The sequence below is a fragment of the Hyperolius riggenbachi genome, chromosome 9, assembly GCF_040937935.1.
Source record: "Hyperolius riggenbachi isolate aHypRig1 chromosome 9, aHypRig1.pri, whole genome shotgun sequence".
In the NCBI taxonomy this organism is placed as follows: Eukaryota; Metazoa; Chordata; class Amphibia; order Anura; family Hyperoliidae; genus Hyperolius; species Hyperolius riggenbachi.
In genome coordinates, this window is record NC_090654.1 from 13,556,110 (window position 1) to 13,569,395 (window position 13,286).

The 13,286-nt window shown below is 47.3% G+C and overlaps 1 long non-coding RNA gene across 1 annotated transcript; it reads left to right on the forward strand.

Moving 5' to 3' along the window:
• The first annotated feature begins 307 nt into the window (after positions 1–307).
• LOC137533694 (uncharacterized) lies at positions 308–12,397 on the forward strand. The gene is made up of 3 exons (XR_011024186.1): positions 308–373; positions 11,189–11,328; positions 11,970–12,397. It is a non-coding gene; the product is annotated as an uncharacterized lncRNA (long non-coding RNA).
• Positions 12,398–13,286: the final 889 nt, after the last annotated feature.

Genomic DNA, 13,286 nt, shown 5'->3' on the forward strand with positions numbered 1-13,286 from the left:
AAGAAACATCAATATCCCTCTCAGTTTTGGTTCCCTTTAAAAATACATACGTAGAGTGGGCAGGGAATATTCCTCGTTTATGAAGCAGTGCTTTTGGCTGTCTATACAAAGATGGATATTATCATGGAACCATCAGTATTCTGAGAAAGACGACTATGAGCACGCACTTAACATAAAAGTTATTGTATAGGAATGGTCTACAACGTTTTAATGACATGTGCAGCTAAATGTCAGGGCAGCTCCGCCCTTCTCTCTATTAGTGCCAAATATGTTACCGGGGTAATGCATGTTACTATAGCAACGTGCACATTAACCTGATGATGCGCGTGGCGCTAACAGAGTAACGGGTGGTGCGACCCTGACGTTCGGGCAGGTAAATTTGCTGCGCACTGCTCATACCTGGAAGCAGACATAGGGTTATCCTGTGCTTTGAAATCAGCTTATCTGCTGTAACAGTCAGGTGACACAAGGGAGAGCTCAAATAACAACTTGTGATTAGACACATATGAGGGGGGATTAAACTGTCTAAACTCTCTAAATACAGGACCTTCTCAAAAAATTAGCATATTGTGATGAAGTTCATTATTTTCTGTAATGTACTGATAAACATTAGACTTTCATATATTTTAGATTCATTACACACAACTGAAGTACCGGTAGTTCAAGCCTTTTATTGTTTTTCCTATTGATGATTTTGGCATACAGCTTATGAAAACCCAAATTTCCTATCTAAAAAAATTAGCATATTTCTTCCGATCAATAAAAGAAAAGTGTTTTTAAAACAAAAAAAGTCAACCTTCAAATAATTATATTCAGTTACGCACTCAATACTTGGTTGGGAATCCTTTTGCATAAATGACTGCTTCAATGCGGCGTGGCATGGAGGCAATCAGCCTGTGGCACTGCTCAGGTGTTATGGAGGCCCAGGATGCCCAGGATGCCAGGATAGCGGCCTTAAGCTCATCCAGAGTGTTGGGTCTTGCGTCTCTCAACTTTCTCTTCACAATATCCCACAGATTCTCTATGGGGTCCAGGTCAGGAGAGTTGGCAGGCCAAATGAGCACAGTAATACCATGCTTAGTAAACCATTTACCAGTGGTTTTGGCACTGTGAGCAGGTGCCAGGTCGTGCTGAAAAATGAAATCTTCATCTTCATAAAGCTTTTCAGCAGATGGAAGCATGAAGTGCTCCAAAATCTCCTGATAGCTAGCTGCATTGACCCTGTCCTTGATAAAACACAGTGGACCAACACCAGCAGCTGACATGGCACCCCAGACCATCACTGACTGTGGGTACTTGACACTGGACTTCAGGCATTTTGGCATTTCCCTCTCCCCAGTCTTCCTCCAGACTCTGGCACCTTGATTTCCGAATGACATGCAAAAGTTGCTTTCATCCGAAAAAAGTACTTTGGACCACTGAGCAGTAGAGTTGGGCCGAACGGTTCGCCTGCGAACGGTTCCATGCGAACTTCAGTGGTTCGCGTTCGCATCCCGCAGGCGAACCTTTGCGGAAGTTCGGTTCGCCCCATAATGCACATGGAGGGTCAACTTTGACCCTCTACATCACAGTCAGCAGGCCCAGTGTAGCCAATTAGGCTACACTAGCCCCTGGAGCCCCACCCCCCCTTATATAAGGCAGGCAGCGGCGGCCATTACGGTCACTCGTGTGCTGCCTGCGTTAGTGAGAGTAGGGCGAGCTGCTGCAGACTGTCTCTCAGGGAAAGATTAGTTAGGCTTAACTTGTTCCTGTCTGGCTGCATACCTGTTCTGTGAACCCACCACTGCATACCTGTGCTGTGAACCCACCACTGCATACCTGTGTTGTGAACCCACCACTGCATACCTGTTCAGTGAACCCACCACTGCATACCTGTGCTGTGAACCCACCACTGCATACCTGTTCAGTGAACTTGCCACTGCATACCTGTTCTGTTCAGTGGACCCGCCACTGTATACCTGTTCATTGAACCCACCACTGCATACCTGTTGTGTTCAGTGAACCTGCCACTGCATACCTGTTCTGTGAACCCGCCACTGTATACCTGTTCTGTTTAGTGAACCCGCCACTGTATACCTGTTCAGTGAACCCGCCACTGCATACCTGTTCTGTGAACCCGCCACTGCATACCTGTGCTGTGAACCCACCACTGCATACCTGTTCTGTGAACCCACCACTGCATACCTGTTGTGTTCAGTGAACCTGCCACTGCATACCTGTTCTGTGAACCCGCCACTGTATACCTGTTCTGTTTAGTGAACCCGCCACTGTATACCTGTTCTGTTTAGTGAACCCGCCACTGCATACCTGTTCTGTTCAGTGGACCCGCCACTGTATACCTGTTCAGTGAACCCGCCACTGCATACCTGTTCTGTTCAGTGGACCCGCCACTGTATACCTGTTCAGTGAACCCGCCACTGCATACCTGTTGTGTTCAGTGAACCTGCCACTGCATACCTGTTCTGTGAACCCACCACTGTATACCTGTTCTGTTTAGTGAACCCGCCACTGTATACCTGTTCTGTTTAGTGAACCCGCCACTGCATACCTGTTCTGTTCAGTGGACCCGCCACTGTATACCTGTTCAGTGAACCCGCCACTGCATACCTGTTGTGTTCAGTGAACCTGCCACTGTATACCTGTTCTGTTTAGTGAACCCGCCACTGTATACCTGTTCTGTTTAGTGAACCCGCCACTGCATACCTGTTCTGTTCAGTGGACCCGCCACTGTATACCTGTTCAGTGAACCCGCCACTGCATACCTGTTCTGTTCAGTGGTCCCGCCACTGTATACCTGTTCAGTGAACCCGCCACTGCATACCTGTTGTGTTCAGTGAACCTGCCACTGCATACCTGTTCTGTGAACCCGCCACTGTATACCTGTTCTGTTTAGTGAACCCGCCACTGTATACCTGTTCTGTTTAGTGAACCCGCCACTGTATACCTGTTCAGTGAACCCGCCACTGCATACCTGTTGTGTTCAGTGAACCTGCCACTGCATACCTGTTGTGTTCAGTGAACCTGCCACTGCATACCTGTTCTGTGAACCCGCCACTGTATACCTGTTCTGTTTAGTGAACCCGCCACTGCATACCTGTTCTGTTCAGTGAACCCGCCACTGTATACCTGTTCAGTGAGCCCGCCACTGCATACCTGTTCTGTGAACCCGCCACTGTATACCTGTTCTGTTCAGTGAACCCACCGCATCAGTGCGCATACCTGTGCAGTTAAGTGAACCCACCTACCTACGTGAGTGCACGCAGTGTGATATACCACTCCGTGCATACCCGATATGGACAAAACAGGTAGAGGAAGAGGTAGTGCCAGAGCCAGAGGAAGGCCACCCGGCAGGTCTGCGCGAGGTCGTGTAAATGTAATTTCGTGTGGACCTGGCCCACAGTACAGTGCTCGGAAGAAGGCACGTCCCATCACCTCCCAAGATTGTCAGGACGTGGTTGAGTATTTAGCGACACAGAACACCTCATCTTGCTCAGCCACCAGCGCTACTACTAGCACCACTTCCGCTGCATTTGACACTTCGCAAGAATTATTTAGTGTTGAAATCACTGATGCACAGCCATTGTTGTTACAGCCAGATGAATTTTCACCAGCTCATATATTTGAGTTACGCGGCAACACTATGGATGTAACGTGTAAGGAGGATGAAGGACCTACTGATGGTGCATGTTTGGATTTGTCTGAGGCAAGCGAAGCTGGGCAGGATGATTACGATGATGACGATGATAGGGATCCTCTGTATGTTCCCAATAGAGGAGATGAAGAGGGGGACAGTTCAGAGGGGGAGTCAGAGAGTAGTAGGAGGAGAGAAGTCCGGCACCATGTATCGCCACCTATGTACAGCCAGCCAACTTGCCCTTCAGCATAAGCTGCTGAGGTCCCCATAGTGCCCACATCCCAGGGTGGCTCAGCGGTGTGGAAATTTTTTAATGTGTGTGCCTCAGATCGGACCAAAGCCATCTGTTCGCTCTGCCAACAAAAATTGAGCCGTGGAAAGGCCAACACTCACGTAGGGACAAGTGCCTTACGAAGGCACCTGGAGAAAAGGCACAAACAGCAATGGGATGGCCACCTGAGCAAAAGCAGCAGCAGCACACAAAAGCAAAGCCACCCTCCTTCTCCTCTTCCTCCTCCATCAGGTGCATTATCTGCTTCTGCCGCTTTCTCCCTTCCACCTTCACAGGCACCCTCCTCCACTCCGCCTCTGCCCTTGAGCGGTTCCTGCTCCTCTGCCCACAGCAGCAGTCAGGTGTCCGTGAAGGAAATGTTTGAGCGGAAGAAGCCAATTTCGGCCAGTCACCCCCTTGCCCGGCGTCTGACAGCTGGCGTGGCGGAACTGTTAGCTCGGCAGCTGTTACCATACCGGCTGGTGGACTCTGAGGCCTTCCGTAAATTTGTGGCCATCGGAACACCGCAGTGGAAGATGCCAGGCCGCACTTATTTTTCGAGAAAGGCCATACCCCAACTGCACCGTGAAGTTGAGAGGCAAGTGGTGTCATCTCTTGCGAAGAGCGTTGGGTCAAGGGTACACCTGACCACGGATGCCTGGTCTGCCAAGCACGGGCAGGGCCGCTACATTACCTACACAGCCCATTGGGTGAACCTGGTGGTGAACGATGGCAAGCAGGGTGCAGCGGACCAAATTGTGACACCTCCACGGCTTGCAGGCAGGCCTCCTGCCACCTCCTCTCCTCCTGCTACATGCTCTTCGCTGTCCTCCTCCTCCTTGGCTGAGTGGCAGTTCTCCTCTCCAGCTACACAGCCCCAGCTCCGCAGGGCCTATGCTGCATGCCAGGTAAGACGGTGTCACGCCATCTTAGACATGTCTTGTCTCAAAGCGGAGAGTCACACTGGAGCAGCTCTCCTGGCTGCTCTTAAGAAACAGGTGGATGAGTGGCTGACCCCGCACCACCTGGAGATAGGCAACGTGGTGTGCGACAACGGCAGCAATCTGCTTGCCGCTTTGCATATGGGGAAGCTGACACACATACCCTGCATGGCACATGTCATGAATCTAGTGGTTCAAAGATTTGTGGCAAAGTACCCTGGCTTAGCGAATGTCCTGAAGCAGGCCAGGAAGTTCTGTGGGCATTTGAGGCGGTCTTACACAGCCATGGCACGCTTTGCGGAAATTCAGCGCAAAAACAACATGCCGGTGAGACGCCTCATTTGCGATAGCCCGACTCGCTGGAACTCGACCCTGCTCATGTTCTCCCGCCTGCTAGAACAGAAGAAAGCCGTGACCCACTACCTCTACAACTACAGTAGAATGAAACAGTCTGGGAAGATGGGGATGTTCTGGCCCGACAACTGGACACTGATGGAAAATGCATGCAGGCTCATGCGGCCGTTTGAGGAGGTGGCAAACCTGGTGAGCCGCAGTGAGGGCACCATCAGCGACTTAATTCCCTACGCTTACTTCTTGGAGCGTGCTGTGCGTAGAGTGGCGGATGAAGCTGTGAATGAGCGTGACCAGGAACCGTTACGGCAGGAACAGGCATGGGACCAATTTTCATCAGACCCAGCTGTTTCCTCAACACCTGCGGCAGCACAGAGGGGGGAGGAGGAGGAAGAAGAGAAGTCGTGTGCAGAAGACGAGTCAGACTCAGAGGATGATGAGCAAGGTGTTTCTTTGGGGGAGGAGGAGGAGGAGGAGGAGGGGACAGCGGCAGGAGAACAACCTCAGCAGGCATCGCAAGGGGCTTGTGCTGCTCAACCTTCCCGTGGTATTGTTCGCGGCTGGGGGGAGGAGGTTGACTTACCTGACATCACTGAGGAAGAGCAAGAGGAGATGGAGGGTACTGGATCCGACTTTGTGCAGATGTCGTCTTTTATGCTGTCCTGCCTGTTGAGGGACCCCCGTATAAAAAAACCTCAAGGGGAATGAGCTGTACTGGGTGGCCACACTACTAGACCCTCGGTACAGGCACAAAGTGGCGGACCTGTTACCAACTCACCTGAAGGTGGAAAGGATGCAGCACATGCAGAACCAGCTGTCAACTATGCTTTACAATGCCTTTAAAGGACTTCCGAGGCCAAAACTAAGAAAATTACACTGTACCTTTTTTCTAGCCGAATCCACGGAGGACGCCCTGCGCGTCCTCCGCTCCGTTCTGCCGTCAGTGTCGGCCTATTCGTTCCCCCAGGGCAAGCCCCGACCCCACCGAACGGGTCGCATCGATGCCACCCCTAAGATGGCCGCCGCCTTGATCCGCGGCTGCGCAGTACGCTTTGCCGCGATTGCGACTGCGCAGCCTTTAGCCCGCCTCCCGCCGCACGCTTCAGGAGGATGCCGGGACCCATACGCGGCGAGAGGCGGGCTATAGGCTGCGCAGTCGCAATCGCGGCAAAGCGTACTGCGCAGCCGCGGATCAAGGCGGCGGCCATCTTAGGGGTGGCATTGATGCGACCCGTTCGGTGGGGTCGGGGCTTGCCCTGGGGGAACGAATAGGCCGACACTGACGGCAGAACGGAGCGGAGGACGCGCAGGGCGTCCTCCGTGGATTCGGCTAGAAAAAAGGTACAGTGTAATTTTCTTAGTTTTGGCCTCGGAAGTCCTTTAAGGGTGATGTGACGGCACAACGCCAGCAAGGTACCACTGCCACTAATCCTCCTCCCGTGTCCACGCAGTCAAAGACAGGACGCTCCAGCGTTCTCATGGTGATGTCGGACATGCGGACGTTCTTTAGTCCAACGCCTCGCCGTAGCCCTTCCGGATCCACCCTCCACCAACGCCTGGAACGGCAGGTAGCCGACTACCTGGCCTTAAGTGTGGATGTAGACACTGCTGTGAACAGCGATGAGGAACCCTTGAACTACTGGGTGCGCAGGCTTGACCTGTGGCCAGAGCTGTCCCAATTTGCCATCCAACTTCTCTCCTGCCCTGCCGCAAGCGTCCTGTCAGAAAGGACCTTCAGCGCAGCTGGAGGCATTGTCACAGAGAAGAGAAGTCGCCTAAGTCACAAAAGTGTTAAGTACCTCACCTTTATCAAAATGAATGAGGCATGGATCCCAGAGGGCTGCTGCCCGCCCCAAGACTAAGTCAGTCCCCGCACACACAGCATCTTTGCCTGCACGCCGTGTGACTGGCTGCCTGGCCTGCCCCAAGAAGACTAAGTCGCTCCCAGTCCCTCCACACAGCATGTCTGCCTGCAGGCCGCTTGACTACCTTCTCCGCCACCACCAACAGGGTCCGGGACTCCAGGCGGATTGCTGAATTTTTTAGGCCGCTGCTAGCAGCGGCCGCTGTAATAATTTTTCTGGTGCGTGTACATGACTGCCTAATTTTTCTGGCTGCACTGCGGGCAGCTGCAACAACAAAAGAAAAGGCATGTACATGCGCCCATTCCCCTTCGTGATCATTACCTTGCCGTGGTGAAGGGGCTTGCGTATCACAATGAAGCAATGACCGGCGCCTAGATGAGTGTCTCGGGGGGCACACAAAAGATAATAAGGTCGTTGCCTCATTGTGGTCAGACCAAATTTGATCAGCTGGACAGTCACTGTTCTGTCATTCAGCTACATCAGCCAGGCGACCATATGGGCTGTAAAGCCACCAAAACCTGCACTCTCGCCATGGTGCGCACCAGTCCAGCACGGCCGTCACTACACAAACAGCTGTTTGCGGTGCGTTACACGGTGAGTTTGGTGTGTCAGTGTGAAGCAGTACCTTAATTACACTACCTGATTGATGTATACACATGCAAGATGTTTGAAAGCACTTTAGGCCTGTCATTTAGCATTCAATGTGATTTCTGCCCTTAAAACGCTGCTTTGCGTCAAATCCAGATTTTTCCCCGGGACTTTTGGCATGTATCCCACTCCGCCATGCCCCCCTCCAGGTGTTAGACCCCTTGAAACATCTTTTCCATCACTTTTGTGGCCAGCATAATTATTTCTTTTTTCAAAGTTCGCATCCCCATTGAAGTCTATTGCGGTTCGCGAACTTTAACGCGAACCGAACCTTCCGCGGAAGTTCGCGAACCAGGTTCGCGAACCTAAAATCGGAGGTTCGGCCCAACTCTACTGAGCAGCATTCCAGTGCTGCTTCTCTCTGTAGCCCAGGTCAGGCGCTTCTGCCGCTGTTTCTGGTTCAGAAGTGGCTTGACCTGGGAAATGCGGCACCTGTAGCCCATTTCCTGCACACGCCTGTACACGGTGGCTCTGGATGTTTCTACTCCAGACTCAGTCCACTGCTTCCACAGGTCCCCCAAGGTCTGGAATCAGTCCTTCTCCACAATCTTCCTCAGGGTCCGGTCACCTCTTCTCGTTGTGCAGCGTTTTCTGCCACACTTTTTCCTTCCCACAGACTTCCCACTGAGGTGCCTTGATACAGCACTCTGGGAACAGCCTATTCATTCAGAAATGTCTTTCTGTGTCTTACCCTCTTACTTGAGGGTGTCAATGATGGCCTTCTGGACAGCAGTCAGGTCGGCAGTCTTACCCATGATTGCGGTTTTGAGTAATGATCTAGGCTGGGAGTTTTTAAAAGCCTCAGGAATCTTTTGCAGGTATTTAGAGTTAATTAGTTGATGCAGATGATTAGGTTAATAGCTCGTTTAGAGAACCTTTTCATGATATGCTAATTTTTTGAGATAGGAAATTTGGGTTTTCATGAGCTGTATGCCAAAATATCAATATTAAAACAATAAAAGGCTTGAACTACTTCAGTTGTGTGTAATGAATCTAAAATATATGAAAGTCTAATGTTTATCAGTACATTACAGAACATAATGAACTTTATCACAATATGCTAATTTTTTGAGAAGGACCTGTACATACAGGGTGCATTTCTCTGTTTACCTTCTGTCATGTGCAAGAGTTCAGCTCCACTTTAATGCTTTTAAGATGAATATTATTTTATCGTGTAACACGATAAGCAGCCAGGCAGTATTCGATCTCCACACATCCAACGCTGCGGTTTGCTATTTTTCGGTTTTGTCCTTTGATTTTCTTCCTCTGTGGGGTGCACATCTTGTATGCGATTTCTCAGATTTCAATTTTTCCCATGCATACTAATGAAGTTAATTTACACAAGAATGAGATTTCCTCATAAAAAAATTAGATTTTTTTTTTTACACAAGAATGAGATTTCCTCATAAAAAAATTAGAATTTTTTTTTTTTGCATTTCCATTGATTAACATTACATGTGAATTGCGCACAGAAAAAAACCCTGCACTCCATTTAAAAACGCACAAAAATCACAAAACGCATGAAAAATATGAAAGACCCAGGTTAAATGTGATGCCGTTGAAATACATTAGACGTGACAAACACAAAATCTCTGTTCTGAATGGCGCATGTAAATTCTAATCATTATTCTTTGTGTATTGTAAAGACGTCTAGTTACTGATACCTAAATATCTTGAGGTTCAGAGAAATAAAGTTACATTACATAGTAGTACAGAATTATATACTACATTTCGATTTTTGCAGTAGGATATATCTAAAACCAGAAAGCAATATTTTTTTTCTAAACAAACTGCAGTATAGTAAAGCAACCACAGGATGTCACTGTCTGCACTATTGCTGCAATGATCTCTATGGTATTGTGATTTCCTGTATTCACTCTGTGTTCCTCTGATGATCACAGATTTGCAAATTCTCCCGAGTTGATGCAAATGTATGCAAATTTGTATGCAAATGTCTGCAGCTTGAAAATGAACCAATCAATTTAAACCTGGGTTTAAATTGATTGGTTCATTTTCAAACTGCAGACATTTGCATAAAAATGTGCATAATTTCAGAACAATTTACATCTCATTGATCATCCCTAGTTCTGAATAAGCTGCATTTCCTGATGGTGTGTCCGATTTATCTCTGCATGTTTTTCTACTGTAAAGAGTTCTGACTTGTTATACTGGATGCCTATCTGGGTGTAGAGAACTCTCTGTTCCATTGATAATGATAATAATATTTTTATAGCACTTTTCTCCCTGGGGACTCAAAGCGCTGTGATCCTGCGTTCTGCATTCTCAAAGGCTAGGGAAAAGAGGTGTGTTTTTAGCCTTCTTTATACCCTTTAGCAGCCAATTTATTTAGAGACTTGCGAGTGTTTCAGGCCAATTTATTTTAGCATTTTTTTTTTTATTTCTTATTTGTTACATTTCCTTGCTACTAATTAGTAATGGTGTAATGTGTATTTATAGCCACTTGTCACTAGGGGGCAGTGTGGGACAATAACAAAAGACTTCTGCTTTCACTTTCTCTATCCGGAGACATCAAAGCATTCCAAGAATTTACAGCAAGACAAGTTCTGCCGGCTGAGGCCCAAAGTACAGCAATTATGGTAAAACACGGTAATTCCTTTGAAGCTGCGAATGTCGCAGAGAAGAAGAAGTCCAGAGAAGGAGCCTCTCGATGTGGAAGTTATTATTGAAGATTGTTTCTCTATTTGTAGATTAAATTAAGCAGTTTGAATGAATATTTCCTTTAAAGAAGGGGTTGAATGTGATTTCCATTGGTCTATCACAAGTTTCCTAATGGAAATCAATAAATAACCTATCTAGTATGAGCAGGGAGTCTATTGCAGCTGCACGCTCCTGCTCCCCATCAGCCTCAGCAATACCACGCGCTGAATTCAAAACTTGCTGAGAGGCGGAGCTGCAGCGTGGCCGAGTGACGGAAGTGACAGGGAGAAGGGGCAGAGCGGAATGGCGCTATGGTACTGGCCACTGCGGCAAGGAGGTGGAGCAGAGAGCGGTGGCGTCATAGCAACAGACGCCAACGCTTCCTTTAGGGGATACAAGTGCCCCGCATCATTGTCCAGAGGTTCGTGGCACAGTGGGCGGGATCCATAGCACGTGCTTCGGATCTTTAGTCCTAGTAACGCGGCTGCAGTACAGTATAGGTGAATTCTAATAAGTTTGAACTAAAAAATAAAATACAGCTATGTTACGATCTAATCGTTCCCATACACGGTACAATTAAAAAAAAAGTTTGATTTTCGCATTTATTCAACCAAAACGATCGAATCAAATGAAAGTCAAAAATAATCTTTTTTTTTTTTTCAATCAAGAAAAAACAAACAATTATCCCGGTATTTTTTTTTCGGGGAAAATCCGATCGGACATGCTGGAAAAATCTTCATATTCGATGCAATTTTTTAAAAAAATTGTACCATGTATGGGCACCATAAGAATAGTCTTGTTTTTTTCACATTTCCGACAGGGTCCCTTTAACTTTGTGAAACCCCCGTCTGAAGTTTCCCACATCTCCGGCCAGCCAGCAAGTTCCCATCAGCATTCCAGGCAGAGGTCACATGTCCTCCCGGGGGACTCTGATTGGGGACGGACAGGAATTTCTATTAGGTGAGAACTCACATCAGATGTATCTATATACAAAACAAACAGTCCTAAAATGTCAGGATTTCTCTCTCTCGGCTATACAGGGAAATACTCGTCCAATCTCTGATTCCTACATCATCGTTCATCATTAAAAATCACTCCAGCACTAACAACAACAACATGGGCTTACTAATAAAGCAAACTTGAAGCGGAAATAAACTTCTGAGATAATGAATTGTATGTGTAGTGCAGCTAAGAAATGGAACATTAGTAGCAAAGAAAATAGTCTCATATCGTTTTCCAGTACAGGAAGAGTTAAAAAAAAACAACTTCAGTTATCTATGCAAAAGAGCTTCACTGAGCTATTCCACCAACTTGGGTAGAATACAGTGCCGTTTTCTGAAGCACTTAAAAAGCCAAGAAGCTGTGAGAGACAGCTTGAGATAAGGATTTACTGCAGGAATATGTCATTCTGCTTTGTTTTATAGCTTAAAAGACAGAGTGTGGTTTTAAATCTGCAACTGTGACAGAATGATGCAAGGTTATAAAAGAAAGCTATAGAACTGAAAATACAAATATTAGACTCTTTTCTTGGCTACTAATGTTCTATTCCTTATCCGTAGTACGCATACAATTCATTATATCATTCATTTTTTTCGTTTCAGGTTTCTAAACCTAATCATATTAAGAATAAGATAATACACACTGCTGATCCAAATGCTTCAGTCGGCACCAGCATCAAATTATCATCGAAGAACCAATTCATCAATTGTCCAGTCAGACTCACCTGCCAAAAGCAAGTCATCATCAGGAACTCACAGACCTCAGGAGGAAGAAGTATTCGTTCTAACTGGCGAAGGGTCAGAAGATGTTATGGAAAGCCTGGTACACACAGTCAATTCCAAACATTGACCAATAGTAACACTTTCCTGTAGTATAAAAGCTTACCTACTCAGTCTATTCATAATATTCAAAGGTTGTCAGCACTTTAAGGCCTCTTTTCCACAGGCTGTTGATAGGCAGTGAAATGCCTCTCAAACTCTCACAATAGCTTAAAGAGAACCTGAACTGCAAATAAAAAGTCAAAATAAACATACACAGGTCATACTTACCTCCCATGTAGTCTGCTCATCAATCTCTTTCTCCTCTCCTTCGTTATGTTTGTCCACTGTGATCAATAGAATTCTGGTCAGCACACTGTTAAACTGTAATATCACCCACTTGAGCCATAGGGAAACATGGACATTACCTTGCACATTCAGTTGTAACTGACAGCAGCTGATATATAACTGACAGCAACTGGTATATTTCAGTTCTGGCAAAATCTTGTCAGAACTGGAAGGGATCACTGTAAGAAGAAAGGTGAGCTTCTGAGAGGAACTGATGGCAAAGTAACTATGTAATGTTCATTTGAAGTTACCTCATGTGTTTATTTTAAATATTTTTAACTCAGTACAGGTTCCCTTAAGGCCTCCTTTCCACGAACTGTTGATAGGCAGTGAAATGCCTCTCCAACTCTCTCAACTGCTCACTGCTGCCTGGTAACTGCTTGCTGAGCACACAGCTCAACAGTTCGTGGAAAGGAGGCCTTAATGCTGCCTGGTAACCGCTCACTGCTGCCTGATAACTGCTTGCTGAGTTCAACAGTCCTGTTGAACGGTGTGCTCAGCAAGCAGTTGCCAGGTAGCAGTGAGCAGTTATCAGGCAGCAGTGAGCAGTTTCCAGGTAGCAGTGAGCAGTTATCAGGCAGCAGTGAGCAGTTTCCAGGTAGCAGTGAGCAGTTATCATGCAGCAACAAGCAGTTGCCAGGCAGCAGTGAGCAGTTGTGAGAGTTTGAGAGGCATTTCACTGCGTATCAACGGTCTGTGGAAAAGAGGCCTTACTGCATGAAGGTAGTAAAATTGTCCAATTAAAATTGGATGTGTGTACTAGGAATTAGGAGTAGAGATGCGGAGTCATTGGCAAAATCCAAATCCTCTGGG